Genomic DNA, 14,578 nt, shown 5'->3' on the forward strand with positions numbered 1-14,578 from the left:
TGAGCTAGAATTGGTATTTATTATTGCTGTCATTTAATATATCTTCAAATTATTTTCTCTAGTGAATTATTAGATTTGTAATATCATATTGTATGAGTTTTGAGTTAGAAATAAGTTATTTTGTTTGTATAATATACTATTTATAAAGGATAAATTAATAAATATTAAATTTTATGTAGGGTTAATATTACTGTGTTATTCGTGTCGTATTAAATAGGTTATTGTGTCATGTTAACGTGTGGTGTCAACACGACCCATTTATTGTAGTGTTAACATGACCTATTTATTAAATAGGTTATCGTGTCAGGTTAATGTGTCATGTTAATACGATCCGTCTATTAAATGAGTTAGACGGGTCGTACTAACTCGTCGTGTAAACATGACCTATTTATTAAATGGGCCATGTCGTCTTACCAATTTAATAATCAAGTCATGTTCGTATCTACCAAGTACAACCTGTGTATTAATCGAATCGTATTCATGTTAGGATAAAATTGACCTGACCCGAATCTGACCCAACTTGAACTAGCTTAACACGACCCGATTGCCACCCCTAGCTAGGTTGAATAAGTTAACTGCACCTAAACTTTAGAATTGAGGTGTCAGGAGTTGGTTTGAGTTAATTAGACCTAAGACAAAATTCGCTAGGTCGACCAAGTTAATTAGGGAGCACTATATAGCATATGGTGCGCCCCTAATCTAAAGCATCTTGGGTTAATAAAATAATTTCAGGATCAACTTACCTCCTTGTTCAACTATCTCTAAGCCATGACTGCCCTAGCACCACCTAGGGCAGACAATGATGCCTACCTCCTCATTCGGTCGGGGCCTCTTGACCCTGAGAGAAGTCCCTGAGAGACGACCCATCCTTCTATCTATTCTCTACTAACTCCTACCCTACTCTCATACCGTCCACCACCTCCACCATTACCGTCCTACCTAGGTCGAGCACCATCACCACCTTGTCAACCTCTATTCCATCGTCCATTTTGATAGATTTGTCTGCCATCCCTATTCTATCACCTCCCCAAAATCCTACTTCGATCCGACCGTTGAATCTCAATGACCCCCTTAATCTTGAAGATTCAAGATAGACATAGCTTTCACATTGGAGGTTGAATCTCATATTCGAGAGTATCTTTGGATTCGTGTCGATCATGTGAGTCGGTAGACACCTTTGGATTGCCGATCAAAGGAGTGTCTATGAAGGTAAAAAAGCTTACGGGAGTCATCTTATGTGATGGACTTCGCTACAAGAAGGCTATTTGTGGGAGAGAGTTTCTTTGGTGGGGATGGTGGAGGAAGAATAAGAAGACGAAACTTGCATGTCATGTTTGAAGGATGTGAGGCTTTGATACCATGTAAAATTGTAAACCCAACCTGATCTTGTAGGTTGTTTCCCTGTTTATTATGTAAAGAGAGTTTATTAAATTTCAATACAAACAAGGAGAAAACCAATATGAGAAGGTTACAACCAATCTCCCTAATCAATGGAATATGGATCTTGAATAGGTTTAGGTAAGTCAATAATAGGTACGTAAATCTTTAACAAATCCTGATTATACACAAATATCTTCAGATAGTTCGGATGCCCTTACGTGTTCGTTTAGACACCACTTGAGGTAACACTTAAGTTACGTCAAGTGATCATGTGCCGGCGTCCGAGCACCATTAGTCCCGTTTGGATGAAATGTTGAAAATAGCAGTTGAATTTGCTCTTCTTATCACTTTCACTTTATTTCTTTCCACAATTTAATCTTTCATAAACTATGTGACTTGACCATATATTGATATCAACTAATTTTTGAAATTTTGACTTTTGGATCAAAATTTGAAATTTATGAAAATTCAAATTCTATATCAACTTCCATGGGATCTGGCCCGCGTGAATGACACTTGGTGCCTTAGCACCGTTTTGATGACACTCTCGCATATCTGGATATTGTTGTTAGGTTAAGACAAAATCCCCTTTTTGAGTTCATATTTTTCACTCCAACCTAAGGTATTTCTTCTTAGTTCTCATTATTTCAATTAGATTGGACTATAGATTTTGCTTGAAATTGTTCATGAAATCATTAATTGTCAAAATACAGGCACCCCATGGAAACTCCTCGCGAAGAGGAAGCTAACCCCCCTATAGAGTAGCGAGGCCTGCAATGACGGTGGTCAAAAAATAGCTCACAAGGCCGTCCTGATAAGCCTCGATATGCAGCTTCGCAAAAGGATGAAGAGGGCCCAATAAGGGCAGCAACTAAGAGAATTTCGCGAGGTGAAGCTCCCAGACTGGCATGGCGGCGACTAAGGTCGCCGACGAGGCCAAAAGGTGGAGAAATGAAAGAAAAAAAAAGCAATCTAGCCCAAATTAATTGAAATTAACTATAAAAGGGGGTAGAGCATTGATACACTTAGTTAGGATCTTTTCTTATTGCATTAGTTATTTATTTTTATTAAAATAAAATTTATGTAGGTCACGTTTAAACGTAGGAGGGGTCGCGTTCGAATGCCCTTGCGAACACCTGCATCAGGTTCGCAAATAAAGAGAATGCATATTGTGTATTCGAACGTGCTCAAGCGAGTTCGAACGCCCGTGTTCGAACGCCTACATCGCGTTCGCACATACAGAGAACGTCTTTTGTGCATTCGAATGCGATCGGGCATGTTCGAATGCAATCGGCGGAAATCCTCTAGAATTAGGGTTACTTATTATTTTAGGACTTGTTGGCTAGCCTGTATATATATGTGGATGGCAGCCAAATTCAGAAGGCTATTGGATTATTGATTTTTTGTCTCTCTATCATCTATCTACTCTAATCTCCCTCCTCACTCTTCACCATCCTTCCACCTCTACCGTTGGCAAGGTTTCTCCTAACTTCTAATCTCCCTCGACTATCGAGCTACCCCTCTTCTTTGGGATCTCGACTACTTCGTTCCCTTCGTCTATATCCCTTAATCACATTCAACATCCACCTTCATCTCCATACCCATCCATAACCCTAACATCCACTCCATCCGTCACCACCACCATCACCCAAGTTATTCCATGTTTTCTTCCCTTCTACATTTTGAATCTGTGAAAGGCGTAAATGCAAAAGTTGTAAATTAGGAAGTTACGGATCTAATCTAATTAGTTTCGTAATGTTATGAAGAAAGGAGAATATCTTACGAATATTTTTCCACTGTTGCGCGGACTGCTTCCTGCAATAAATTCAGATCTTAAGAAAGTGTTCCATAGCTGACCTTTTGGTACAAGAACCCATCAATTTGGTATCAGAGCAAGCGAACCTCAGACCTCCACTAATTGTTGAAATAAGGAAGATGACATCAACAAGGAGACCTATGGAGAGCACACCGACAAGGGAAGACTCAATTCACGATGACCCTAATCGTGAGGCCGATTCCTTTGGAGCGACCATGGCAAGACCGAGTCAACCAACGTCCATGGGTGTGAATATGGGCTTGGCGGATGAACTTAGGGGCTCCAAATATTGCTGCATATAATTGACACAATTCAAAAGGATCACAATGATTTTGATGCGAACCGGGTTAGATCGGATCACATCAAAGGGAGATTAGGTTAATTATCTTATTTGGTTATTTGGTTTAGTTAGAGTCTTAGAAAGTTAGGATTTTATTTAATTAGCTAAATCCAGCTCTGTGTAGTTTTGGGAAAATATTCACAGAATATTTTATATATATCTGAATAATATAAAACTAGTTGGATAAGATCGCTAACCTCAAAATATATAACTTTGATATTCACAACTTCTACAAATAGAGCATTATGACTTGTATCTTAGGCATGCTTAGAATTAAAGATTAATTGGATTTTGCCCTAGCATCTCTCTCAACTAGGCCGCAGGCCTCTACATCTCCCTCATCCCTCTTGTCCAACCAGTGCCACCTCTTTCGTTGGCACGGTCTCGTCTAGCTTCTAATCTCCCTCTGCCATCGATCCCGCTAGTCCCATAGAGTAGGCCTACTTCTCCCCTTTCGTCTCTTTATCTTAACTGTCTCTACCTCTTATACGATTTTTACCATAGTTGTAGGCCAATTATAGCCATCTATCGCATCCGCATCTGTAAACCACCACCACCACCACCATCATCTATTGTCAAGCCACCACCATCTACTACTCGGCCTCTACTCCATCATCACCTCCATCCTATACGTAGGAATCCGTACCTCCACCTGCGGATCCCAAATCCCGTGCAGAACTGCTACGAATCGGATCAAGCCGGTTCGCAACAACTGGTATCAGAGCCAATGTTCCTCGGACCACTATGGCTACCACCAAATCCAAGGCAGCTAAGCAAGTAAGTGATCAAGGAGTGGAGACGGACCACATGGCTATGTCAAGATCTCCATCCCCTTAGAATTCACGAGGACAAACAGAAGGCCCGCCTGATCTTGCGCAAACCCTAGCACTTATGGCGCAAACATTATTGGAGATCAAGTCCAGCCTTGCCGATAGGAATGAGTACCCTCCAAGGTGTACCCCCGAGCATCATCGAAGACATGAAGAACCCCCCCCCCCTACCTAGAGAGAGGAACCGACGAGGACCGATCCTGGAGGCACCTAGGCAATAGCGCGACGAACCGCACGGGTGCCGCACTGACTTACCTCCCTTGCACCTGAGGGAACCTATGGCCCCACATCCAGAGGATGAGCCCCCACATCAGCTAAGGTTCCAACAACAAGAGCCGCTTCACCGAGGTCGTGAGAACGGGAGTGACCAAATGCTACAACCCCGCACTCGATTTTCCTAAGTTCAACGGTGGTGACCCGTTGGATTGGATTTATAGGGTGGAGTAATTCTTCACTTATCAAGGGACACCTAATCACCAAAAGGTGCTTCTAGCCTTATTCCACCTTGAAGACGTAGCGGTGAGATGGTATCAAGCAATGCATCGCTCACGCCCCTTCGCCACTTGGGAGGAGTTCGCTGATGTGCTTTGTGTGCATTTTGGATCTTCCGACTATGAAGACTTCCAAGCCACCTTGACAAAACTAACCCAAAAGACTTCTATAAGAGCCTATAAAGAGGAGTTCGAAAGAATCAGCAATAGAGTCCACGGGTGGTCAGACTTGGCTCTCAAAAGTACTTTCATCTCTGGGCTTCGTCGTGATATCCATGCGGAAGTCAAAACTACTCGTCCTACCACCTTGCTAGAGGCTTTCTCAGCGGCACAAATGATGGAGGAAAAGATATGAGAATTGAAGGCAGTACACCAACCAAAATGGACCACATTGGAGTCGACAACCATGGAGCAAATGCCATTGAGCAACCCAAGACCGCCAGCCTCGGGTGTGCCATATTCGGGACAGACTTGGCCAAATCCAAGCGGGCCATCCCCAACTCGAACTGCGCTAGACCCTAAGGACCAGCCAAGGTTGAGAGGTCGACGCCTCCTACTAGCTAGACATTGAAGATCGGCATTCAAAGAGTCTATGCTTCTATTGCAACGAGCGCTTCGTACCGGGCCATAAATGCGTCAAACAACTTACTGCCATTATGCTCATCGAGAAGATGATCAAAGATGATCCAGAGGGCAACATGGAGGACCAATCATGGGAAGAGCATGGACAAACCGAAAAGGATGCACACTCGACAAATCAAGTACATAAGGTTTGGAAACTACCATGGACACCTTAAGGACAAGGTGGACGGAAGCGTGGTGGATTGATGTGAACCAGGTTAGATCGGATCACATCTAATGGAGATTAGGCTCAATGGATTGAGTCTAATTATCTTATTTGGTTATTTGGTTTAGTTAGAGTCTTAGCAAGTTAGGATTTTATTTAATTAGCTAAATCCAACTCTGCGCAGTTTCGAGAAAATATTTGCAGAATATTCTACAGATATCCGAATAATATCAAACTAGACCTCTAGATCTACAACTCTGATATTCACAACTTCTCCAGATTCAGAGAATATCTGCAGAAAACTGAAGGGTTAATCCGAGAAGATAAGGAAGACTAGTTTAGTTAAATTTATTTTAGACTTTCTGATTTAATCTCTATAAATAGAGCCTTATGGCTTGTATCTTAGGCATGCTTGGAATGAAAGATTAATTGGCTTCTGCCCTGCATCTCTCTCAACTAGGCCGCAGGACTCTACATCTTCGTCATCCCTCTTCACCAACTAGCGCCACCTCTTCCATTGGCACGGTCTCTTCTAGCTTCTAATCTCGCTCAGTCGTCGATCCCCCTAGTCCCGTAGGACAGGCCTACTTTTCCCTCTTCGTCTCTTTATCTTAACCGTCTCTACCTCCTGTATAATTTTTACCACAGTTGTAGGCCAATCATAGCCATCTATTACATCCGTATCTACAAATCAACACCACCACCATCTATTGCCGAGCCACCACCATCAACTACTCGGCCTCTACTCCATCATCACTTCCATCCTATACCTAGGAATCTATGCCTCCACTCGCGGATCCCAAATCCCGTGCATAATTACTATGAATCGGATCAAGCCAGTTCGCAATAGATTTCAAGGAATATGTCATGAACCGATTGGGTTCGTCATCTCCTCAACAACGATCAGAGCTTCAAGAAGGACTAGCGGTAGGACCTCATCGAACCGATAACCCACAAGTCCAGGGGCGCCATGTGAATGTCAATAATACCCTCTTACCTATGCCTACATATCATCCACCACCTCCGTTACAAAACTCAAAACCGGCGGTGGTGGAACCCGAGAGGCGTGCGGTACCGATGCGCTCCATCGATGAGGAGGATTGGCACTTTGAGGATGAGATAAATCCCTTTGGAGATGGTGATGAACGTGCTCGAGGATTTAGAGAATGTGGTCAACATGCACAAAGGTTTAGACCTGAACCAAGGATCTTTCGCGAACCCGACAACACTATTCGGGGGAGAACCACACGCTTGGACTTTCCAAAATTACAAGGTGGTGATCCAACGGATTGGGTGTTTCAAGTTGAACAATATTTTGATTGTCAAGGTACAGCGGAAGATGCAAAGGTCCATATGGCAAGCTTGCACCTCCAAGGAACGGCATTGCATTGGTATAGATCGATTATTCGTGGCAGTGGATTTACTAGATAGGCTTATTTTTGTATGAGGATTACACACAGATTTGGGACAGCGACATATGAAGATTTTGCTGCCACATTAAGCAAGATAGTTCAGAAGACGACCGTATTGGAGTACCAAGCTGAGTTTGAAAGAATTAGTATTTATTGTGAGCTAGCTTGGCCTGAACCGACAATGATGAGCACATTTATTTCAGTACTGCAAGAGGAGATACAAGCTGATGTTTGTGCTCTTTGTCCAACTACTCTTGAGAAGGCCTTTGAGAAGGCCGTGAAGATGGAGCAAAAATATAAGGCTCTGAAGACAGCAGCGAAAAACAATTGGGGCAACCGAGATGGGCGGTTTGCACCTAGAACGCTGGTTGAAAATTCTATAGGTTCAATGACAGCGGCTGCGAGTATAATAGGCTCTGATACCAAATTGATAAGATCTGGAACCAATGATAGGCTACGCAACTATTCCTTCAAGATCTGGATATATTATAAGAATTAGTCCGCGCAACTATGGAAAAATATTTGTCAAATATTCTTCCGTAGTCAGAAAATTACGAAACTAATTGGGTTAGATGTATAACTTCCTTTTCTACAACTTTTGTATTTATGATATTCATAGATTCGAACTGTAGCAGGGACGAAAATACGAAATAACGTGGGTGATGGTGGTGGTGACGGCTGGAGTGGATGTTAGGGTTATGGATGGGTATGGAGATGAAGATGGATGTTGGATGTGATTAAGGTATATAGACGAAGGGAATGAAGTGGTCGAGATCCCAAAGAAGAGGGATAGCTCGATAGTCGAGGGAGATTAGAAGTTAGGAGAAACCTTGCCAACGGTAGAGGTGGAAGGATGGTGAAGAGGGAGGAGGGAGATTAGAGTAGATAGATGATAGAGAGGCAAAAACTCAATAATCCAATAGCCTTCTGAATTTGGCTGCCATCCACATATATATACAGGCTAGCCAACAAGTCCTAAAATAATAAGTAACCCTAATTCTAGAGGATTTCCGTCGATTACATTCGAATGTGCCCGATTACGTTCGAATGCACAAAAGACGTTCTCTGTATGTGCGAACGCGATGTAGGCGTTCGAACACGGGCGTTCGAACTCGCTTGACCACGTTCGAATGTACAATATGCGTTCTCTTTATTTGCGAACCTGATGCAGGTGTTCGCAAGGGCGTTCGAACGCGACCCCTCCTACGTTCGAATGTGACCTACATAAATTTTATTTTAATAAAAATAAATAACTAATGCAATAAGAAAAGATCCTAACTAAGTGTATCATCCCACCACGCTTTCCCCACCTTGTCCTCAAGGTGAAAAGTCAGGGAAATGCTCAAAGATATCAGTCTCCAACTCCCATGTCGCCTCATTAGATGGCATGCCAAGCCATTCAACTAGAATCTCCATCTTCAATCTGGTACCATGTCATCGTCGACGTCTAGCAACTACTCGAACTCGCTCTACGATCTCTATCCCCTCCAATGGCTCCGGTAGAACCGATCCAACAATCTCATGATCTCCAATACGCTCTCTCAACAATGAAACATGAAAAATAGAATGCACTCTCGACCCCTCCGGTAGTTCCAAATAATATGCAATCAGACCAATACGCTCCAACACCCGAAACGTACCAAAGTAGTGATGTCCTAACTTTTAATTTTGCATCGGACGTAAGGTCACCTATCGATCTGGTTGCACCCTCACAAACACCCAATTGACGATGTCAAACTCCTCTCCCTATGGCTATGGTCATAAACTTACTTCATGCGATTTTGAGCAAGTTTAATATGAGCATGCAACCTCTTCAATGTGGCGTCTCTATCCATCAAAGCTAAGTCCACCTCCGTCCGATCTACAGATGTCACTAGATCATAAGCGTGTAACATCGGAGCCGTGCGTCCATACACCACCTCAAATGGAGTCATGCTAGTGCTGCTATGGTAGACGATGTTGTAGGACCACTACGCCCATGGGAAGGACTCCAACCATCATCTCGACATCTCTCCAACAATGCACCTCAAGTACTGCTCAATGCCTCGATTGACCACCTCGGTTTGGCCGTCCGTCTATGGATGGTAAGCCGAACTGAAGTTCAATCGAGTCCCCTGCAATCTGAAAAACTTAGTCCAAAAATCACTCATAAATACACGATCACGATCCGAGACAATCGTGTGTAGCATGCCATATAACCGAGCAACATCTTTAACAAAAATTTTAGCCACCAACTTGGCTGAAAATGGATGTGACAATGTCAAAAAGTGCGCATACTTGCTTAATCTGTTAACTATCTCAAAGATAACAGAATAACCACGTACCAGTGGAAGACCCTCTATGAAATCTATAGAAATGTCTTCCCAAACACGATCCGGTACAGGTAAAGGCTGTAGTAATCTGGCCAGTTTCAATATGGTTGTCTTAGCTCTTTGTCAGACTTCACAAGCATGGACAAAACTCCTCATATCCCGCCTCAATCCTGGCCACGTACAACTCTAAGATATCATCCTATGAGTCCTCAAGACACCCTCATAACCATCCTCTGGAGTATGGTGGAAGTGCTCCAACAATTTCTGCCGCAATCCATCATTTGTGGGCACTCAAATACATTCGCGGTCTAGTAGCAAACCGCCTCGATTTTTCAACTCTAGATGGTGCTCCAGATCATCCATCACCTCCTGCAACAATCTCAAAATATTTGGGCCAAATGTACATGCATATATCAGCTTGTCAAGGAAGGGAAAGGTAGGAGATGTATAGGCCGCAAGCTCGGTAGTATCGGGTTGGCGCAATAATGCATCCACCGCTCTATTTTTCATTCCCTTCTTATATTGGATTTCATAATCATATCCCAGCAATTTTGTGACCCATCGCTGCTGTGCCGGAATGTGTATGCGCTGTCCCATAAAGTATGGAAAGCTTCTTTGATCAGTTCGAATAATGAATCGTCTACTGATCAAATAAGGCCCCCACTTTGTCACCGCATGCAGAATGGCCAACATCTCTCTCTCATAAGTCTATAATTGCTGAGATTTTTGTAACAAAGCCTTACTACGAAAGGCTATGGGACGTCCTCCCTACATAAGTACAGCTCCTATGCCAACACCCGACGCATCACATTCTACAATAAACTCTTTGGTGAAGTCCGGTAGCGCTAGAACGGGTATTATCGTCGTTGCTATTTTCAATTTTTCAAATGCTGAAGTGGCTTCATCCATCCATCTAAAAGAGTCTTTCTTCAACAAATAAGTGAAAGGAGCAGCGATCTTACCATATCCGGTGATAAAGCGTCGATAATATCCGGCCAGCCCTAAAAATCCTCTCAATCCAGTGGTAGTAGTAGGAATAGGCCAAGCGGTCATACATGCAACCTTTGGAGGATCCGCCGCTACACCATCCACTGAAATGATGTGGTATAAATACTCCACTTGTTGTACTCCCAATAGGCACTTAGACTTCTTAATCTTCAATTGGTTTTGCTTCAACAAATTCAGCACATCCTTCAAATGCCGCCAATGCTCCAATTCAGTCCTATTATACACCAAAATGTCATAAAAAAACACCAAGACATACCTTCGCAAGAGATGCCGAAATATATCATTTATGAGGCCTTGAAAGGTAGTTGGAGCATTGGTGAGACCAAAAGGCATCACCCAAAACTCGTAATGCTCGTCCGGATTCTGAAATGCAGTTTTGTGTACATCCGCCGGGTGAACTCTAATTTGATAATACCTGGCCCTCAAGTCAAGCTTAATAAATATAGTCCCCCCTGCAAACTCGTGCAGCAACTCCTTAATAACCGGAATAGGATAGCAGTCCGTGACAGTAATAGCATTTAATGCTCGATAGTCAACACAAAAATGCCATGTCCCATCCTTTTTCGCACCAATAGCACAAGGGATGAGTATGAGCTATGACTTGGTTGAATGAGGCCTTGCTCCAATATCTCGGCTACCATGTTTGAGATAACTTTTTTTTGCACATGTGGATTCTGATATGGCCTCACGTTCGCCAGTACAACCCCAAGTACAATCACTATGTGATGGTCTGCCGCTCTCCTCGGTGGCAACTCCTGTGGCTCCTCAAATAGTCTAAAAAAGTTATCTAATAAATTAGACAATTCAATGGTAGTACCTGAACTCATTTGAGGCTCATCTCCAATTGGTCTTAACTGAAGAAGATAGGTCAAATCATACACACAAGGCAGCCCCATCATAGGCTGCATTGCAGGAATCGACGAAGACCGAATGCCATCAAGCCGCACATCTTTATAACCACTATGGCAGCAAAATCTTTATATGCCGCAGTTCTAAATATGCGTGCAATCCTCCTACAAAAATTAGCCCATCTAGTAAATCCTCCACCATGAATAACTGATATATACTAATACAATGTCGTTCCTTGAAGGTGAAAGCTTGCCATCTGAACATTTGCATCATTCGCTGTACCTTGACGATCAAAATATTGTTCAACTTGACACACCCAATCCATTAGATTATCGCCTTGGAATTTTGGGAAATCCAAGGGTGCGATTCTCCCCCGAATAGCATTTTTAGGTTCACGAAAGATGCTTGGTTCAGGTCTAAACCTTTGTGCAAGTTGATCACCTTCTCTAAATCCTCGAGCACGTCCATCACCATCTCCAAAGGGATCAATCTCATCCTCAAAGTGCCAATCCTCCTCATCGATGAAATGCACCGGAGCCGCATGCCTCTCGGGTTCCACCACCGTCGATCTTGGGTTTTGCAACGGAGGTGGGGAATAATGTGTAGGCATAGGTAAGAGGGGATCATTGACACTCGCATGACACACCTGGACCTGTGGGGTATCAGTTCGATGAGGTCCCACCATTGGTCCTTCTTAAAACTTCAATCGCCATCGAGGAGATAATGAATCAAATCGGTTTTTGACATATTCCTTGAAATTATTGTGATTCTTTTGAATTGAGTCAACTCTATGCATCAATGTATGGAACATGCCCCTATATTCATTCATATTCGCACTCGTAGAAGTTGGTTGACTCGGTCCTGCCATGGTCGCCCCAAAGGAATCGGCCTCACGGTTAGGGTCATCGTGGATTGAGTCATCTCTTATCGGTGTGCTCTCCATAGGTTTCCTTGTTGATGTCATCTTTCTTGTTACAACCATTAATGGATGTCTAAGGTTCGATTACTCTAATACCATTTTGTTAGGCTCTGATACCAAATTGATAAGATCTAAAACCAAAGATAAGGTACGCAACTATTTCTTCAAGATCTGGATGTATTACAAGAATCAGCCCATGCAACTATGGAAAAATATTCGTCAAATATTTTCTGGTAGTTAGAAAATTACGAAACTAATCGATTTAGATCCATAACCTCCTGATATACAACTTTCATATTTACATCCTTTGCAGATTTGAACTGTATCATAGACAAAAATACGGAATAATGTGGGTGATGGTGGTACTGATGGATGGAGTGGATGTTAGGGTTATGGATGGGTATGGAGATGAAGATGGATAGTGGATGTGATTTAGGGATATAGATGAAGGGAACGAAGTGGTCGAGATCCTAGAGAAGTGGGGTGGCTCGACAATCGAGGGAGATTAAAAGTTAGGAGAAGCCTTGCCAACGGTAGAGGTGGAATGATGGTGAAGAGGGAGGGAGATTATGGTAGATAGATGATAGAGAGGCAAGAAATCAATATTCCAATAGCATAATGAAGTTGGCTGCCATCCGCATATATATAGAGGCTAGCGAACAAGTCCTAAAATAATATGAAACCCTAATTCTAGAACCTTCATGTCGATCGCATTCGAACGTGCTCGATCGTATTCGAACGCACCAAAAGACGTTCTCTGTATGTGAGAACGCGATGTAGGCATTCGAATGCACAATATGCGTTCTCTGTATTTGCGAACCTAATGCAGGCGTTCGCAAGGGCGTTCGAACGCGTCCTATAGAAATTTTATTTTAATGAAAATAAACACCTAATACAATAAGAAAAGATCTTAACTAAGTGTATCATAGTACTAGACCACGACCACCTTTGAGACCTTCTTCCGATGTTAGAGGAGGCATAAGACCCCCGTTCGAACTCTCACACCTACCCAGGTGGAGGAGCGAAGAGCGAAGGGCCTTTGCTTTCGATGCAATGAATGTTTCACCCCCGGTCATAGGTGTTCCACACCGATCGAGAGTGTGATGCTCATTGACAGTCTCGAGGAGGATGATGAGGTTGTTAATGATGGAGAGTCTCCAGAGGAGGTCCATGAGGAGGCCGTTGTGGAGGGTGCGGAGGGAGATATCCAAGCTGAAATATCGATGCATGCATATTCGGGTATTTCCGCGCTGAGGATGTTATGGGTAGACGAACTGATTAGAAAGCATTATGTGCACATCCTCATCGATTCGGGGAGTACACACAACTTTCTAGATGAGAGGTTAGTGAGGAGATTGGGTTTAGATGCCGAAACGACCACGGGATTTGACGTTGCTATTAGAGATGGCACGAAGCTTAAGGCGAAGAGCTTGTGTCGCCGAGTCGGTATACGGGTGCAAGGACACAACATCATTGTGGACTTGTATCCGTTGGCGCTGCGAGGAGCGAACATTGTCCTAGGCACTCAATGGTTACAGAGTTTGGGACCCGTCATATTTGCCCGGAGCATGTGGATGAAATTTAAACAAGGAAACAAAGATGTGAGGCTTGATGACATTCGGTCTTCACCGATTCCTGCGATGCAGCCTATGGTGGGGCTGCCTTGTGCGTATGATTTGGCATATCTTTTTCAATTAGGACTAGTAGGAGATGAGCCTCAAATGAGTTCAAGTACTACCATTGAATTGTCTAATTTATTAGATAACTTTTCTAGACTGTTTGAGGAGCCACAAGAGTTGCCACCGAGGAGAGTGGCGGACCATCACATAGAGATTGTACTCGGGGTTGCACTGGCAAACATGATGCCATATCGATATCCACATGTGCAAAAAAATATTATTTCCAAGATGGTAGCCGAGATGTTGGAGCAAGGCCTCATACAACCATGTCATAGCTCATACTCATCCTCCGTGCTATTAGTGCGAAAAAAGCATGGGACATGGCATTTTTGTGTCAACTATCGGGCACTAAATGCTATTACCGTCAAGGGCCGGTATCCTATTCCGGTTATAGATGAGTTGCTGGACGAGCTTGCAAGGGCGACTATATTCAGCAAGCTTGAATTGAGGGTTGAGTATCATCAAATTAGAGTTCACCCGGCGGATGTGCACAAAACTGTATTTCAGACTCCGAATGGGCATTACGAGTTCCGGGTGATGCTTTTTGGTCTCACCAATGCTCCAGCTACCTTTCAAGGCCTTATGAATGATATATTTTGGCCTCTATTGCGAAGGTATGTCTTGGTATTCTTTGACGATATTTTGGTGTATAGTAGGACTGAATTAGAGCATTGGTGGTATTTGGAGGACGTGGTGAATTTATTGAATAAAAATCAATTGAAGATCAAGAAGTCCAAGTGCTTATGGGGAGTACC

This window comes from Typha latifolia, chromosome 7, assembly GCF_019914945.1.
Source record: "Typha latifolia isolate L0001 chromosome 7, TyphaL0001v2, whole genome shotgun sequence".
NCBI classification, from domain to species: Eukaryota; Viridiplantae; Streptophyta; class Magnoliopsida; order Poales; family Typhaceae; genus Typha; species Typha latifolia.